Source organism: Sus scrofa, chromosome 16, assembly GCF_054392235.1.
Source record: "Sus scrofa isolate SSC_HxYL_T2T_F1_AM1 chromosome 16, Sscrofa_HxYL_maternal_Yorkshire_Landrace_v2.0, whole genome shotgun sequence".
NCBI lineage: Eukaryota > Metazoa > Chordata > Mammalia > Artiodactyla > Suidae > Sus > Sus scrofa.
The window spans coordinates 81,117,639-81,135,711 of record NC_139398.1 but is presented as its reverse complement, the minus strand read 5'-3'; the positions used below and the strand labels follow the sequence as shown (position 1 = coordinate 81,135,711).

General features: G+C 44.5%; 1 protein-coding gene across 18 annotated transcripts in view; it reads left to right on the top strand.

Annotated features, from left to right (window-relative positions):
* Positions 1-18,073, top strand: part of GALNT10 (polypeptide N-acetylgalactosaminyltransferase 10) — a 308,233-nt gene that overhangs the window by 31,637 nt on the left and 258,523 nt on the right. The gene's annotated exons all lie outside the window — the stretch shown is intronic.

Genomic DNA, 18,073 nt, shown 5'->3' with positions numbered 1-18,073 from the left:
TCAATGACTCCAGGCTTCCAAAAACAGCCCAGAGTGAAGACACTGGATGCCAGTCCCACATCAGCTGCCAGTATGGAGTTGACGCCCAGCTAAAAGGAATCAGAGCTCCATCAGCATTTGAAGGGATCTGGAAGTCATCCAGCCCTTCTTACCTTACAGATGGGGAGACTGAGTCCTTGAGGGAGAAATGGACAGAGTCCTCTTGGTAGCAAGAGCCCTACCTCCCAGCTCAGTGCCTTCTTCACTTATTACCCAGGCTTTGCCGGCTGGTAGCTCTGCAACCTTGACTGAATCCATTTCCTTCTGAGCTTCAAGTTCCTTATCATTAAAATCAAAGGAATTGGACTAACAGTGGTCTCAGCCTTGACTGCACATCAGAATCATCTAGGGAGATTTTAAAAGTCTCAGTGCCTAGCTCTCCTGAGACCAATGTTTTTTTGTTTGTTTGTTTTGTTTATTTTTGTTTGTTTTTTGCTTTTTAGGGGCTGCACCCACAGCATATGGAGGTTCTCAGGCTAGGGGTCAAATCGGAGCTGTAGCCACTGGCCTGTGCCACAGCAGTGCCAGATGTGAGCTGCGTCTGCAACCTACACCACAGCTCAAGGCAACGCTGGATCCTTAATCCACTGAGCAAGGTCAGGGATTGAACCTGCTTCCTCATGAGTCGTTTCTGCTGAGCCACGATGGTGACTCCAAGACCAATTCATCAGAGCCTCTGGCATGGGACTTGGACATGAGTGGTTTATGACTCTTCAGGTGATGCCAATGTGTGTCCAGGATTAAGAACTAGCAGACTAGATAATCACCAAGTCTCTCTTTTGCTCTAACATTTTATATAGAGTTCCTCTGCCAGAAATCCTCTGTGCATCACACACTCCCATGCTCCCTCCACACACCTACCCCACCATTGATTTGAGCAATCACTTCTCATACTTCAAGTCCCAGTTTAATATGCCTTCATTAGACAGTGAGGGATCACCTGGGTTCTCAGCTTCTTATAGCCGGAACTGTGCACTTCTCCGTAATTACATTTTGTGGCTGTAAACTGAGCCACAGCTGAGACCAGACTCTAAGACTGTCTCTAATTACCCTCATGTCCTAAACCTTCCTGCAGGTGTAATCTCCAGCCCAGCTCTTGAGTGTGGGCAGAAGCTATGACTTGCTTCTAACCTGTTCAGCGTGGCAAAAGTGATGGGATGTCAATTCTATAACTAAGTTACATAAAGCCGTTATGTCTGTCATGCTAAGAAACTCCCTCTCTTGCTGGCTTTGATGAAGTAATGGCTGTGTTGAGGAGGGGCCCATGGCAGGGAACTGAGGGTAACCTCCAGCCAACAACTAGCTAGGAACTATGGCTCTAAGGCTTAGCCTGCAAGGACCTGAGGTCTGCTAACAACTTGAAAATGGATTCTTTTTCTTTTTTTCTTGGTTTTTTTTTTTTTTTAGGGCTATACCCATGGCATATGGAAATTTCCAGGCTAGGGGTCAGATCAGAATCGGAGCTGTAGCTGCTGGCCTATGCCACAGTCACAGCAACACTGGTTCCTTAACCCACTGGGTTAGGCCAGGGACCGAACCTGCTTCCTCTTAGATACTAGTCAGGTTTGTTACCCCTGCGCCATGATGGAACTCCAGAAATGGATAGCTAGTCATACCTTCAGATGAGATCCCATCCCTGGTTGACATCTTGATTGCAACCTTGTAGATGACCCAGCTAAGCTGTACCTGGATTCTTAACCCCCAGAAGCTCTGATATCACAAATGTTTATTCTTTTAAGCTGCTAAGTTTGTGGTAGTATTGCTACATGGCAGTAGATAATGTCTACACTGAGCCTCCCTCATCCAACCACTGTACCTTTGGTGTCTAGCATAGTGAGTGCATGGCACATCGTAGATATTCACCAAGCTAATTAATTAACTACTCAGAATAATGACATTAAGTCCTTTGACTCCGACATTTCCCCGACCCTTTTTCCCTTCTTCCTCCTAGTGACAAGCTATTAGCTCAAAAGTCCATGTCAGTGCATCACACAAGGGCCGTATTCTCAAACCTTTCACTCTTAGTCAGGAATGTGGGAAGCACACACTGTTATAAGATGATAACCGTGATCCAGCCTTGATGAAATCAACCTGTGGTTAAATAACTGTTTGCTGAGTGTAAATTGTTATTGTTATTGATGGGCCATTTTCTTACCTGATAAATGCAGTGCAGCACTCCAGGCAAGGGAGCAATCACAGCTCTATTGATCCATAAACATTCCAAAGATGCAGAGGATGCCATTGGCCACTGTGGCTTGGCCTTTGGATGACACTGGCCCTCAGTTACAGCCACACTGGGACTCTCCCACAAGGTCCTGGCTGTTAGGCCTGCTCAGGTCAGTCACTCAAAGCAGACTGCTGCCTAGCATTTACTGCTGCTTTTTGTGGTCTGAACAGCAAGAGAAACGTGTGAGAGGAAACAAGCAAAGAGCACACCTATTTTCCCTGCTAAGGCTGAGGCCAATCTCATGCTGCTCTGGCCAGTCTCCCTGTGGCTTTGGCTGGACTCTGCAGGCTCAGGACCAGCTCTGTGGGGTTGTCAGACTTTCCAGGGTTCCTTGGTGGAGCACCCATAGAGAGGGAGACAGCATCACTGGCAGGGACCTCAGTGATGATTTCAGAGCAGTGTGTCAAGAACACTGCTGACATTCTCTTTTGTTTTTAATGATTTTTATTTTTTCCATTATAGCTGTTTTACAGTGGTTTGTCAACTTTCTACTGTACAGCAAAGTGACCCAGTCACACACTTATGTATATATATATGTATATATACACATTCTTTTTCTCACATCATCATGCTCCATCACAAGTGACTGGATTTAGTTCCTAGTGCTATACAGCAGGATCTCATTGCTTATCCACTCCAAATGCAAGAGTTTGCATCTGTTAACCCCAGATTCCCTGTCCATCCCACTCCCTCGCCCTCCGCCTTGGCAACCACAAGGCTGTTCTCCAACTGACTGGCATTCTGATACAATTCCAGTAGATGGAATGTAACTGGGTCTTGAGAGTTAGCTGAAGGACGTGCTCCCTGGAGATGGCTGAAAGCACGTTGCAGGTCCCCAGGGATAGGGTAGAGGGACTTTCTTAGAAAAGATTTGGGGTGATGCTGAGAAGACAGTGAGTGGGCAGAGTCCTGGGCAGAGAGGGCTGCTGGACCTCTTTCCTCACCCTCCCTGTGCTGCCCCAGTCTGTCTCTTTCTCCCTGAGTCTCAGTTCCTCACCTGCCTCTCATTATGCCTCAGGACTCATCAGTGAGATTGGCTCATTTCTGTTTGACAGATGAGGAAACTGGGCTTTAAAAAGAGATATCATACTTTGTTCCATGTCCCACAACACACAGAGAAAGGACACTGTGTGTCTCTCTGTGGCTGACATCTAACTTAAAACTCCTGGATTCTATTGCTGAAACTTGGCCTCTGTCCACTTGTGCTGAGTAGAAATGCAGACTTTTGGGAGGAGAAAAGAAATGTCTATATTACTTTGCCAGGCAAAGGGGATTATAGCAGGTTAACACCTTCAAGACTCTCTTGGGAGAGACTAGGAGTTGGTTTATGGTTTGGGAGTGGAAAATAGGGCCATAGATAAGGATCAGGGGAGATGCAAGCTTGTATCCTTCTACAGAGTTGGTGTTTAGTGGCCCCAGGACTGGTTCTGGTGGTTCTTCTTTCCAGAATGAAGTATACTTTATATTTGTTGGAGTTTTAGTTCTGCAAAAGAACTCAAAAATATTGTCATGTATATTCCTTGAGAAGGAACCGGGACCCTGCCCCAAGGCTGCGCTGTTTTTTTGTTTTGTTTTTGCGCTGTTGTTTTTTGACTGCTCCTCCCTTGTGTCTGCATTCTCTCCCTTCCCTGATTAGCAACTGTTTGAACCTGCCCTTTGGAGCTCAGAGAAGGTCATGGAGGCTGAATGAGACCTATTTCCTATGGACAAGAAATGGGGGAGAAAGGCTTTTATACCCAGGAGCCCCCACAGAACCCTGCTTAGTTTTGGTTCTCTCATCCTGTGAAATAAGACTGGTTCCCTACTATCAGGGTGTAGGTTCTAGAAATGCAAAGGAATGAGGACTGGGGAGGCAATCGCCTGCTTTTATATGTAAGCCACCTTGCCTTGGTGAAGCCACTGACACGTGCAGAAAGCAAAGAGGGTAAAGCAGGTCTTTCCTCCCTCCTCCAGGCCTGATGCTTCCTTCCAGTGCCCTCCTGTTGTTGGTGTCTCAAAGGAAAAAGGTGCTGGTGGAGAGGAAAGTGGCTTGCAGGGTCCCAGCCTTAGCATCACAAAGCAGAGGTTAGAATGAGGTGATCCTTTAGTAATCAGCACAGGTGGGATTACCAAAAGGTCAAGGTAGTGGTTACCTTAAAGAAGGAGGCAGGGGGGTATGTCGGGGAGGAACCATTTGGGGTGGAGAAGAGCTTCTTTGAAGGGTGCAGGCAATATTTTATTTCTTAACGGGGTTGGTGGTTCTGTGGGTATTTATAACCACCCACTATGCTGTATACCTATGTTCTTGTACTTTGCCGCCTGAAAGTGCTATAGAATTTTTGTATGAATACCTGGGGGAGGAGAAGAGTGTTGCTTTAGCCTGGCAGGTCAGAGACACCACCCTGAGGAGGGGATATTTGAACCCAGCTTGAATAGTCAGAGGGATTGGTCATTGCCAGAGCCATGCACAGCCTTCCAGGCAGAGGATGCTGGGGTACCTGGACCTTATGAATGCAAGCCTGGTGGCTGTGTGCAGAGTGTCTTGGAGGGGCCAGGGGGGGTGGGGTGGGCGGGGGGGGCAGCAAGAGGCTAGCTGCTATGGAAATTGTGGGCAGCAAGCAGAGGAGGGTGTGGCTTTGGGGGTGACCCAGGGGGTCAGGTGCAGATGAGGCAAAGCACCAGAGATGGAGCAGCTCTCACGCGTTGGAGAACCAAGGAGATGCACCTTGCTGCTTGGAACACACCCTTCATCAGCCCCAGCCTCCTGGAAAAGGCCTCTATGTGAAACTGACAACCGATGGCCTGAACCTAGCCAGAATACAGACTGGGACTTGAACTCACGTGTCAGGACTCGAACCCAGCCTAAAGCCAGATTGGGACTTGAACCCATGGTTCCAGATTTTAGAATCACTCACCTGGTGTCTGAGGTTCAGGTTCTTCATGCCTCAGCACAGAAGGAATTCAGCGAAAGACAAAATGATAGGCAAGAAATGGATTTCTTAAGATAGGACGCTTGTAAGAGACGCAAGTGGGCAGGCAAGGAGGCTCTGCCCCCTCCCCCCTCCCCCCATCCGGTGGGCTACAGTTTTACCATCCAAAGGAGTGGGTGTCCAAAAAGACCAAGTCTTCCTCTTTCTTGGAGCAGTAGCTCCTCTTTAGTATCTGGTAAGGTGTATATTCAAATCCGCAGTAGGGTCGTTCTCAAACTCCTGCCCTTGGGCTGAATCTGAATGCAAGCCTCATCCCATCCTCCACCCAACAACTTGAGGCAATTGTTACACCTCCACTAGTGGAGCAAGCCTGCCTTGTTCTGAAGGCTTTCCTGTGCTATTTATTAACTTACAGTGCTCTCCCAAAGTCCCCTAAGTTTCCCTCTTTATCTGTGGTCCCTTATTGGGACTTCTACAGCTACCTGTGCCTGCTCCATCCCTATCATCAGTGCTGAGAGGTGATTCTGGGACAGAGAAGTCAGCAGATGGACTGGCTCCAGAGAGAGTCCCTGAGGTTTCTGAACCAATTCCAGTCTGCATTCCTGGAGCTGGCAGAGGCTTCCGGAAAGAACAGCAAGGTCTGGTCTCACACTGTCTGGTTTCTCTCTTTCCTTCCAAATTTCCTTCCTCTCGCCTTTCCTTTCTTAGTGATGCCTTACTCTTCCATCTTTCTGCCCTTCCTCTCACACATTAACTTAACACACCTTCAGACATAACCCCCTTTTATATAAACATACACACCCACATGTCCACCTCCTACACACACACAAACTGAAATATACATAACATATGCAGGTTCACTCATACACATCTCAGATTTCTTCTTCTAATATATCCAGAGCACTATAAATTTCAGCCTTCCAGCTTATCGACTCTGTATGTCTCAGCAACCCCATTTTACTGGTGAAGAACTGGAGGCTCAGAGAGGTTGAAAAATGTCTTTGAGGTCATAGAGTTGGGAAATAACTGACTCTGCTCCAGCTGCACTCTGCTATCATCATACCTGCAAATAAACACACACACACACACACACACACACACACACACACACACACACACACACACAGATGCCTACTGCAAACACATCCACAAACTCTATATTCCTACCCACACGGGCACCGATATGCAGGTCCAAACACAGAAAGGAAATTCACTGACATGTTGCCAGTGAGTCTAAGGCAGGATCTGTCTTTCTGAAAATTTTCTAGCTTGCTTTTAGCCAAGGCTTGTACATGACAGCTTCTCAGAGGCACCCAGATGACCTGGTTCAATAGATTTTGCCTTAACAGTTAGAAAGCAAAAGGTAGAGAGGAACATTTGTGTTGCGTGTTTGATTTTTGCTACCCTTTCTGCCTTGTTTCACAGTCACCCTTCATTCTCACAGTCACCCTGTAGGTAGTCATGGAAGAAAGGATTGTATGCTTTTCATAGGTGGGGAGATGGGGAATCAGAGTGTTCAAGGGTAACCCAGATGTCTCCAGCTCCCTAATTGTCAGGGGTCTCACTTCCCCTTCAATGCTCATATAACCAGAGGCCAAGCTCCATTCTACCTTGCTGTCAGAAAGTCCACTGCACATCTTCCCAAGTGATATTATGGATACCCAGCGGAATACTTAAAGTTCTAGCTGTATCTCCTGGCTGTCCCATGTCACATCCTACCTTGAGCAGTTCTTTCCTCTGCCAGGCATCTCTGCCTGCCTCGTAACCTTTACTTGGGATTTCTGATTTTCTCCTTTATAAAGCAAGGACACCAGCCTTCCCTTAATTCTCAAAGCATATCTCTTTGGATAGTTTTTGGCTACAGGTAATAGAAGACCCAACTCCAATAGGCTTAAAAGGAACATTTTACTCATTTTATAACCAGAAGTTCCAAAGTAGGGTAGTTCCAGGGTGAGTTAATACAGTGGCTCAGCAATATGATCAAGGGCCCAGGTTTTTCCTGTGTTTCCCATCTGCCATCCTCATGCACTTTGGGCTCGTTCCAAAGCAAACCGTGTTTTTCCCTGGAGCACAAGTTGGCTGACACTATTCCAGGCATCACTGGTAGAAACAACATCCAGCAAAAGAGCAGTCTTTTCTTCCTGTGTGTCTCTCTATGTCGTTGGACAGAATTTTGTCACATGAGGAAATTTTTCGGCATGACTAATATGTTCGTGATTTGATTATGATGGTTTCACAATTGTATGCATGTGTCCAAACCTAACAAATTGCACACTATAAATGTGAGCAATTTAGTGTATGATAGTTATACTTCAGTCAAGCTATTTTGAAACTACCTACAGGGAGTTCCCTTTGTGGCACAGCAGAAACAAATCTGACTAGTATCCATGAGGGTGCAGGTTCGATCCCTGGCCTTGCTTAGTAGGTCAGGGATCCTGTGTTGCTGTGAGCTGTGGTGTAGGTCACAGATGAGGTTTAGATCCCATGTTACTGTGTCTGTGGTGTAGGCCAGCAGCTGTAGCTCTGATTTGACCCCTCGCCTGAGAATCTCCATATGCTGCAGGTGCAGCCCTAAAAAGCAAAAAAAAATCTACTTAGGTAGTATAGTAATAAGTACATATTGCAGTGAACTGAATGTTTATGTTCCCCTACAATTTATATGTTGGGATTCTAACCCCAATGTAATGGTGCTTAGAGGTGAAATCTTTGAGGGGTAGTTAAGTCATCCTGAGGGTGGAGCCCTCATGAATGGGATCGGTGCCCTTATAAGAAGAGACCAGAGAGGCAGCTGGGTCTTTCTGCTGTGTGACGGTACAGTGAAAAAAGGGCAATCTGCAGCCCAGAAGAGGACTCTCATCAGAACTCAAACATGCTGACACCCTCATCTCACACTTTGAGTCTCTAAACTGTGAGAAATAAATTTCTGTTGTTTATAAGCCACTCAGTCTATGCTGTTTGTTTATAAGCCACTCGGTTTTAGCTGAACTGAGATGTACATCCTCCTGGTAAAAGTTAAGACATAACATATAAAGCTAAAATATCCTTTTCCACTATCCCCAGTCCTAGGTATTGGATTGGAATGTATCTTTCCAGATCTTTTTCTATGTATTTATAAACATGATGGTATCCATCAAATCTGTATTGTAGTGCTTATTTTTTGTTGTTACTGTTTTTACACAAAAGTCACATTGTATGATTATGAAGCAACTTGTTTTTTTGAACGCAGTACTTCCTGGGGCTCTTTCTTAATTAGTGTTTAGATGTTCACTTCATTGTTAACTTGCAAGGTACAAGTATGTCATCGTTTATTCAGACATCTCTCTCTGATGGACTTTAGTTTGTACCCAACTTTTCACCATTTCAAACAATCCTACAGCAGGCATCCTTGGACTCACCTCTTTGTGGAGTCCCATGGCAGTAGAGTGTGTACAATCTGAATTGCCCTCCAAAGTGGCTGCACTCACCGGTAGTGGTTGCAGTACCCATTTCCCCATTGCCTTACCAACACTTGATTTTTTTTTTTCTCCTTTTTTTTTTTTTTTCTTTTTCTTTTTCTTTTAGGGCTGCACCTGCAGCGTATGGAGGTTCCTAAGCTAGGGGTCAAAACAGAGCTATGGCTACCCGCCTACACCACAGCCACAGCAACAAGGGATCCAAGCTGCACCTGCGGCCTACACTACAGGCCATGGCAACGCAGATCCTTAACCCACTGAGCAAGGCCAGGGATTGAACCTGTGTCCTCATGGATACTAGTCAGATTTATTTCCGCTGAGCCATGACGGGAACTTCAGAACCATATTCCTGATGTCACTCTGAGGAAATTCTACTTTCCAGAAAGAAGGAACTAACATGTTCTAAGACTCTTAACAGTTTCTGGGTAAACATACTGGGCTAGCTGGGTACTTAATTTCCATGAGGTCCCTTAAACTTCACAGCAACCTTGGGAAGTATTATTGTCCCCATTTTATAGACGAAGGAATTAAGTTCAGAAAGACTTAGTAATTTTCCCAAGGTCACACAGCTACCTATGGTCCCCTATCCCATCTCTGTTGGGTTTCAAAGCCTGTGCTCTGTTCATTGTACTGCTTGCCTAGAAATGAGGACGTCCTAGTTTGCAGGACACCCTAAGAGAGAAAGACCACAGATGGTCAGTGCCTTCTGTCCACAGACGCTCAGAGGATTCTGCTCACATTGGTTCCCAACTCTTATACCTGCTCAACTTCTGGAGGTCTCAGGAAGGGGCACATATTTCACAGGCCATATGTGTTATTTTATCTTACCTGGCATGGAGTAGCTTATTTGATTCCATCTTAGAGAATTTTTTTCCTGAAAATGTGGACTGGAGGAGAGATGGACTGGGGGTATGAAAGAGAATGATAAGTTTTGCCTCTGATCATCCCTGCCGCTTCCATCTTCTGGGACTAATGTGGAAGAAGAAACAGAAAACTGGCTTGAATGGCTGAGTTATAATCATTTATTCAATTTCTTGAGCTTTTTTTCCTAACTGAGAAATTTGAAAAACAAAACAAAACAGTGTATACCAAATAATGAAGTATCCACCATCTGAAATGAGCACTCAAAAAAATATTTGTCAAATTGATTTAAAATAAAATAAGTGGGAGTTCCCTTTGTGGAGCAGCAGCAAAGAATCCAACTAGTATCTGTGAGGATGTGGGTTCAATCCCTGGCCTCGCTTAGCAGGTCAGGGATCCTGCGTTGCCGTGAGATGAGGTGTAGGTCACAGAAGCGGCTGGATCCCATGTTGCTGTGGCTGTGGTGTAGGTCAGTAGCTGTAGGTCCAGTTCGACCCCTAGCCTGGGAACTTCCATATGCTGCAGGTGTGGCCCTAAAAAGCAAATAAAATAAAAACTAAACTAAACTAAATTAACTAACTAAATAAACAAACAACATATTGTTCATTTAAAGACAAAACCTCCTTTGGTTCTCCATCCCCGATTTTGCTTCCTTCCCGTCTCATCCCCCAGCAATTTCATCAGAAATTTGGACCATTTCTGCCAAATCCATTTAATATTTTTAACCAGTAAGTATGTGCTAAATGCATGTATCATGAACAGATAAAAAAAACTGAGTTTATATAAGTGCTCTTTTACTGTACCTTTTATTCTGCTCCCTGCTTTTTTTCTCTTTATGCTATACCACCGAGAGCTCTTTAAAAGTTAAGAATCATGTCTTATTTAATCACTGCATCCCTGGTGGCCTTGTACATCCTGGATACTCAATAAATCAGGAGGGAGGAAGGGAGGGAAGGAAGGAAGGATTTCCCTGCTTCTGAGAACTGTTCATGTCCCATTACAGCGGGCAGATCCTCCAATCTTTAATCTGCTCACCATCCTGTTCTGCCGGGGGTCCCAGGCGTGGCTTTGAAAAGTTCCAGGCAACAGAGCGGCCTCACGTGCCCAGCTCCAGTGCAGCCCAAACCTCAGTGGTCGTAAATCAGCCAGCCAAGGCTGAAGCCTGCATTGCTCTAGATCTCTCAAAAACCCTCAAGGATTTGGGGAATTAGCTGCCAGTTCAAACACTTGTCTTCCCTCCTTTCCGTCTCCTCCATTGCCTCTGTCAACACCGGAGGGCCTTTCGGGATGAATGTCTCTGCCTCACTGAATATCTTTCGCGGTCGGTCTCTGATTCAGAATTAGGCCTCTGTCTTCTTTCCTTCAGCCCCTATCTTTGCCTTTCCATCCTTCCTCCTCAGTCCCCCGAGTTTAGCTGCAGCCATCGATCTCTCCGTTACTGCTGTTCTTTTCCTCTCGCTTTTAAGAATGCTTTTTATGGTGGCTTCGAGCACAAACAGCTGTTGGAGCTTGTTTGAGAAAAACCTCGGGGAGCAGATGCTCTGAAAGTCTTTCAGATTCTTCTTTCCTCTGCACTCTGAAGTGGACGGGAGAAGAAATTCGTTTATTCATTAACCTGTTAAATATTTCTTGAGCTTCTCTTACATGTCAGTCACTGAGGTGGATGCTGGAATAATCTGCAATAGGTAAAACAGCCCTTATAGAGTTTACAGTCTAATGGGGGAGGTAGATATAAATCCAGTAGTCGGAGTTCCCGTCGTGGCTCAGTGGTTAACGAATCCGACTAGGAACCATAAGGTTGCCGGTTTGATCCCTGGCCTCCCTCAGTGTGTTAAGGATCCAGCGTTGCTGTGGCTCTGGCGTAGGCCGGTGGTTATAGTTCTGATTAGACCCCTATCCTGGGAACCTCCGTATGCCTTGGGTGCAGCTCTAGAAAAAACCTAAATAAATAAATAAATAAATAAATAAATCCAATAGTCACTTAAACATACAAACATTTTATAATAAATAGTGGACCAGTTTGAAAAAATGGTCCATAGTGTTCTAACAGTAGTTCATGTCTACCAAGTATTTCTTATCTAACTACCACTATTGTAAACATTTCACACACAGTTACCTTAACAGAAACTTTCACAGTCCTATTTTACATTTGATGAAACTGAGAACAGAGGGGTTAAAACAGCTTGCTTATGGGCACACAACTTGTGAAGGGAAGGATCAAGATTTAAACATAACACAGGGTTTGGGGTGCAAGAGGAGAAAAGCCTTCCCAAAGCCTCAGTTTCCTCCTATACAGGAAGAGAATTTTCTTTCCCAAGAGACAGAGAGGGTAGGAGGCAGAAAAGGACTGGAGTCCAGTCTCCTGAATCCCCATGCTAATCAGGTCCAAGGTCAAATTGGCTGGAATGTGAAGGTTCACTTGGGTACTAAACTATTAAGCCCCATGGGATTCCCAGAAAAATACAGAGGAGTGTGGGGGTGGGGAAATGGTAGGGAATGGACACGCCCTGCTAAGATGGGCAGGTCAGGGCTTGAGCTTCTGACCCTGGGCTGCACTTGAGGACTGTAAGCTCCTAGAAAGTGTTATCATCTCCCTTGCATCCCCAGTGCTTAACAAAGTGCCTGGTGCATAGTAGGTACTTAATTGTTACTTATTGAAAAAAAAAGTTGAATTAAATGCAAATGAATTACATAAAAAAGGACAGATGGAAGCTACGTGTTTTTTCCAAGCTAGGAGTTTATGATGCTGATAACTTCATTTCTTTCTACCCTCAGTAATACCAGCCAGCAGTGCCGAGGTATTCTGCCACCTATCTGGGTCAGTTTGTATCCTTTCTTCTCAATCTGCATATCCCAAGTGTGTCCTGCTGTTTCATAAAACTCCCTTTTTATTTTTTTTAACCATTTTTTGCTGATTCAATTAAGAGCTGAGTTTGATCTAAAACCCTCACCTCTTAAGTCCCTTTTGATAAAACAGTCCCCAGAGCATCTGTCTCTTTGAAGGCTCTTTATGAGTTTTGGAGCTGAATAAAATGCCGACGACTTTCAGGATAATTGCATTGGAGCAGACACATTGTTCCTGGAATCTGTTTCCCAATCTGAGTAAACAGCTTGGTCCTTTCTACGCTCTTGTAATATGCATTGCTGTCTTCATTTTTCTCTCTGTCTGGAGTGCTGCCTGTGGGTTATTTAATCGCTGGACCAGGGAATAGGGAAGGATTTGTTTGGGAAAACATCTTCCATAGGACATTTGGCTATGAGGGGGCCTTTGGCTGGGGGGCTGCTCTCAGCTGATGCTGAGTCACATTCAGTGACTCTCTCTACCCCATAAAGAGGATGGGGAAGCCAAGACCTGCTCAGCAACCTTATGAAAGAGTAAAGAACTGTATGTACTCACCAACTCAAGAGCCGTTGGGCTGAATGTATAAAAGTAATGCCTGCTGTCTGTCTTTCTGATAGGTGACGTGTTAGATAAGGACACATGCATGGGAATCGTCATAATTTAAGTGGCACAGTCAGATCTGGAACCTATATCCCAGCTCTGCCACTTAAATTAGCTCTGTGACCCCGGACATGTAACTTAAACTCTGGTGGCCCCAGTTTTCTCATCTGTGTAATGAGAATAATAATAGTATTTATCTCACTCAAATGGTTATTGTGAGGCTATAATCAGATAATACTTTTAGGGTCTGCAGTAAGTGCCTGACAGACGATAATGATGACTTTCTCATTCATGCTTTCAATTGATCATATTTTCCTAGTAGAGAACCTGCCTCAGAACCATGTTCTTCTTTTTCTTTTCTTTTTTTTTTTTTTCTTTTTAGGGCCACACCTGAGGCATAGGGAGGTTCCCAAGCTAGGGGTCGAATGGGAGCTCGACCCATTCAGCTGCTGGCCTATGCCACAACCACAGCAAAGCTGGATCCAAGCTGCATCTGCGACCTACACCACAACTCATGGCTTAACCGTGAGGATAAGGATATGGCTTAACACCATGTCCTTAACCCACTGAGCCAGGGATCGAACCCATATCCTCATGGACCCTAATCAAGTTCATTACTGATGAGCCTCGATGGGAACTCCCCCTGTTCTTCTTTTTTAAAAAATGTATTTTATTAAAGTATAGTTGATTGACAGTGTTGCATTTAATTTCTACTGTACAGCTAAGTGATTTAGCTATACATATATATATATATATATATATATATATATATACACACATTCTTTTTCATATTCTTTTCCATTATGGTTTATCATAGAACATTGAATATAGTTGAATATATATGAACCTTCTCCTGACTTCTTCAAACTGTATGCTCTTTCATTCTGGGTCATTCCAAAGTCATTTGGCTTATTCTCTGTGACTCCCAGGACAAGGAGGCAGAAGCTATAGGAAGACAGATTGGGCTCAAAATAGGACTATTTATTTTTAATGGGTAGAAGTATCAAAAAATGACTGCCTCAGAAAAGGAGTGTGTTTCCTGTCCCTGGCGGCACACAAGCAGAGGCTGTCCAGCCACCTGGAGAGGATATTGCAAAAAGAAAGGAGAAGTTAGACTTGGTGGCCTTCCAATTCTGAGAGTCTTAAGTTTCTCATAAGACCAGGAAGTGTCTATTTCTGCCAGCTCTCCACCCCCACACTCCTCGTTATTTTTCCCGGAAATCCCACGAGGCTTGAGAGTTTTATTTGCAGATCCAGCCCTCATACTCCAGCCTATTTGACTTAAGAACCCGATTTCTTTGAGATTCACGAGGCTGGATTTTAGTACTGTTTCTGTCTCCTATTCTCTTCATGATCTTAGGAAAGAAAACTGTAGTTTGTGCCTGCCTGGCATCGCTTCCGCTTCTCTGCTAACAGTCCCTCCATTTCCTTTGGTGACCCTTCCTCCTCTACCCTCAGTCCATGAGGTTGTCTCATCTCTAGGTCAGTCCATGACCCAAGTGTAACCATGGTGTGTTCCAGCTCCCTGGTTGCAGTAATTGGCTCAGGAATGGGCATCTCATTCTGGTTGGCACAATCAGATTCCACCCCAAGATTTCTACCAGAATTGTTGAAAAAGAGATTATCTTCCCTTGGAGATTGCTAAGCTGGTACCGTGTAAACCTAGATTTTCTGAGGTTTACGCCAGGGCAGATCCTGCCTGAAAATGAACTCAGCACAGGGGAGAGCAAAGCTAGGAGGCAGCTCGAACAAATCCTGATGACATCATTCGAATGCCTGGATCCAGTGGTACCTGACATTAGACCTACTTCTAGAGTTTTTTAATTATGCTAGCCAATACATTCAGGCTGTGTTTGGTTTTAAAATTTTGGGTTACTGCATTTGTGTTTTGTTTGTTTCTTAGATAACAAGTTTGTTTCAAATCCAATCCAATTTGAATTGGATTTCTATTACCTGTAACCAAGATTTCCAACAAACCCCTATCACAATGCACTGGACTGAGGATGGAGGATGTCCTATTAGAACGTGCGTCTGGGAGTCCCTGTCATGGCGCAGCAGAAACAAATCAGACTAGGAACCATGAGGTTGTGGGTTCGATCCCTGGCCTTACTCAGTGGGTTGAGGATCTGGTGTTGCCATGACCTGTGGTGTAGGTCACAGCCATGGCCCAGATCTGATGTGGCTGTGGTTGTGGCTGTGTCAGAGGCTGGCTGGTATAGCTCCTATTCTACCTTTAGCCTGGGAACCTCCATATGCCACAAGTGCGGCCTTAAAAAAAAAAGCAAAAAAAAAAAACCCCAAAAAACAAAAAAAAAAAAACAATGTGCATCTGGAGCTGCATGCACCTCTTTATCAAGGTATATACTGAGTAAAATCCTGGTAAAAACTGCTAATTATTGGAGTTCCTGTCATGGCTCAGTGGTTAACGAATCTGACTAGAAACCATGAGGTTGCGGGTTTGATCCCTGGCCTTGCTCAGTGGGTTAAGGATCCAGTGTTGCCGTGGGTCGTGGTGTAGGTTGCACACGCAGCTCAGATCCCTCGTTGCTGTGGCTCTGGTGTAGGCCGGTAGCTACAGCTCCAATTAGACCCCTAGCCTGGGAACCTTCATATGCCGTGGGAGCGGCCCTAGAAAAGGCAAAAAGACAAAAAACTGCTAATTATTTAATGTGTCACTCTGTGCAGAAAACCATTAGGATCTTAATCAGGGCTATCAATGCCTTAACTAGAGCAAAATTTAGGACCCCTTCAGTCACTCTCGTAGTAATCTCTTATACTCCATGTGCGTAACTCTAGTCTTGACCAGCATTTCCCGGAATTGCCCCCTCCCTCCTCTTTTTAGTGAATGAAATTACCATTCGTCCACCAAATATTGAAAGCACCTATTATGTGCCTAGTGTTATGACAAATTATGTTTGGAATACCATGATGTGTACGTTACTAAGAAGCTTACAGTAAAACCAAGAGAGCATTTATGGTGAACTTTTATAAAACCAATTCAATGTGTCTGGTATTTTATTAATTTTTTAAATTTAATTTTATTAGAGTACAGTTGACTTACAGTGTTGTATTAGTTTCAGATGTACAGCAAATTGAATCAGTCATACATATAAATACAGCAGTTCTTTTTTCCTATATAGGTTATTACACACTATTGAGTAGATTCTCCTGTGCTATAAGGAGATTCTCATTAATCCTGTATTTTACACAGTCGTGTGTGTGTATATGTTATTCCCATGCTCCCAATTCTTGCCTCCCCCCAACAGTTTCACCTGTGGTAACCATAAGATTGATTTTGAAATCTATGAGCTTATTTCTGTTTTATGAATAAGTTCTTTTGTATTATTTTGATGAAATTCCACATATAAGTGATATCATATGATATTTATCTCTCTATCTGACTTACTTCACTCGGTATGATAATCTCTAGGTCCATTAACGTTGCTACAAATGGCATTATTTCATTCCTTTTTTATGGCTGAATAATATTCCATTGTATATCAGTACCACATCTCCTTTATCCATTTTACTGTCGATGGACATTTAGGTTGCTATTGTAAATGTAATAAACATTGGGGTGATTTTTTTAACTCATAGTAATACTGTATTAGTTTCCTATTGCTGCAGTAACAAACTACCACAAACTTAGTGGTTTGAAACATACAATACAGTTCTGGATGTCAAAAATCTGGAATGGGTTTATTGTTCTAAAATCAAGGTGTCAGCAGGGCTGTGGGGGCTCTGTGTGGAGCAGGGCTTCTGGCGGCTCTAGAAGAGAATCTCTTTCCTTGCCTTTTCTAGTTTCTTGACTCATGACCCCTTCCTCCATCTTCCAGACCAGCAGCACATCATCTTGATGTGCTTCAAATACCTCTCCTTCTTTCTGACCCTAACATTCCTACCTTCCTCCTGGAAGAACCCTTGTCAGTACATGGACCGCTAGATAGTCCAGGATGGTGACCCCATGTCAAGATCCCTAATGTAATCACCTCTGCAAAGTCCCTTTTGTCACATAAGGCAACACATTCACATGTTTGAGGACTAGGATGTGGGCATCTTTGGGCGGCCACTATTCTGCCTGCTACAAATACAAATACGAAGGTATTATTATTATTATCATCATCATCATTTTACAGAGAGAAAAAATTAAGTCTTAGAGAAGTTAAAGTTACCTTCCCGATAACCAATGGGAAACAGAGCCTTGACTCCTACCAGGGGGTCTGATCCAGAGCCTAAATGCTTATTCACTGTTATTCTCCCTGCTAACCCAACAATTGTGAATTTTAAAATTCACACAGACCTGGGCAGTTCAGGTAACTATCCTGTGGCTTCCTTTTGTCCTCTACAATGTAGAACTAATAGTTTTATGTTTAGGAACATTTGAGGTTATGCATGTGGTATTCTTTGCACCATGACTGGCACATAGTAGGTGCTCAATATGTGGCCACCATTCCTAAAATCACTTTTCAAGGTGTAAAGATGGCAGGGGGCGGAAGAGACAGGTTTGGTGCCCTTGCATGGGGGGAGGGGAGTCCTGTCCAAGGAGGAAGTGCTCACCTTTGGCTCAGAGGTGTTGTGTCTCCAAGTATATTCATGGAGTTCAAGTGAAGGGAATGCTTTCTGCTGGCTTCTAGAACACAGGTGAGAAGACACCTAGCTAGGTTCAGACATCTAGGGAGCAAGCGTAGGATCAAACAAAGCTGGGGTGTAAGGATCTCATTGTGGACTGGTAGCCAGATGAGCAGATAGAGAAACCTATCTGCCCCAGCCTCCACTATCGTCTCATTTCCTTAACCATGGGCAAGTTAAGCAACCACAACCCCCAGCCTCCCAGAACTTGGCAGCTGGTGGTGCCCTCCGCCCTTGTCCCCCGCTGAGCTGGTTTGCTGCAGGGGGTGTCTGACAACAGCAGGACAGCAGAATTTATCACTGTCCTAACTTGTCCATTTGTCTTGGCTCAGAGGGTCCTGCCGGGGCAGTTTCCAGGGGCTGCACTGAAGCGCACATACGATCTTGACAGAGACACATGGCAATGATTACACGCGGCGTTAGGCACAGTCACTGCAGCGCAGCGGCTCCTGGTCCTCTCTGAATAGTCTCAGACTGACTCCACGGCCTCCTTGGCTTCCATCTCCTTTTCTAA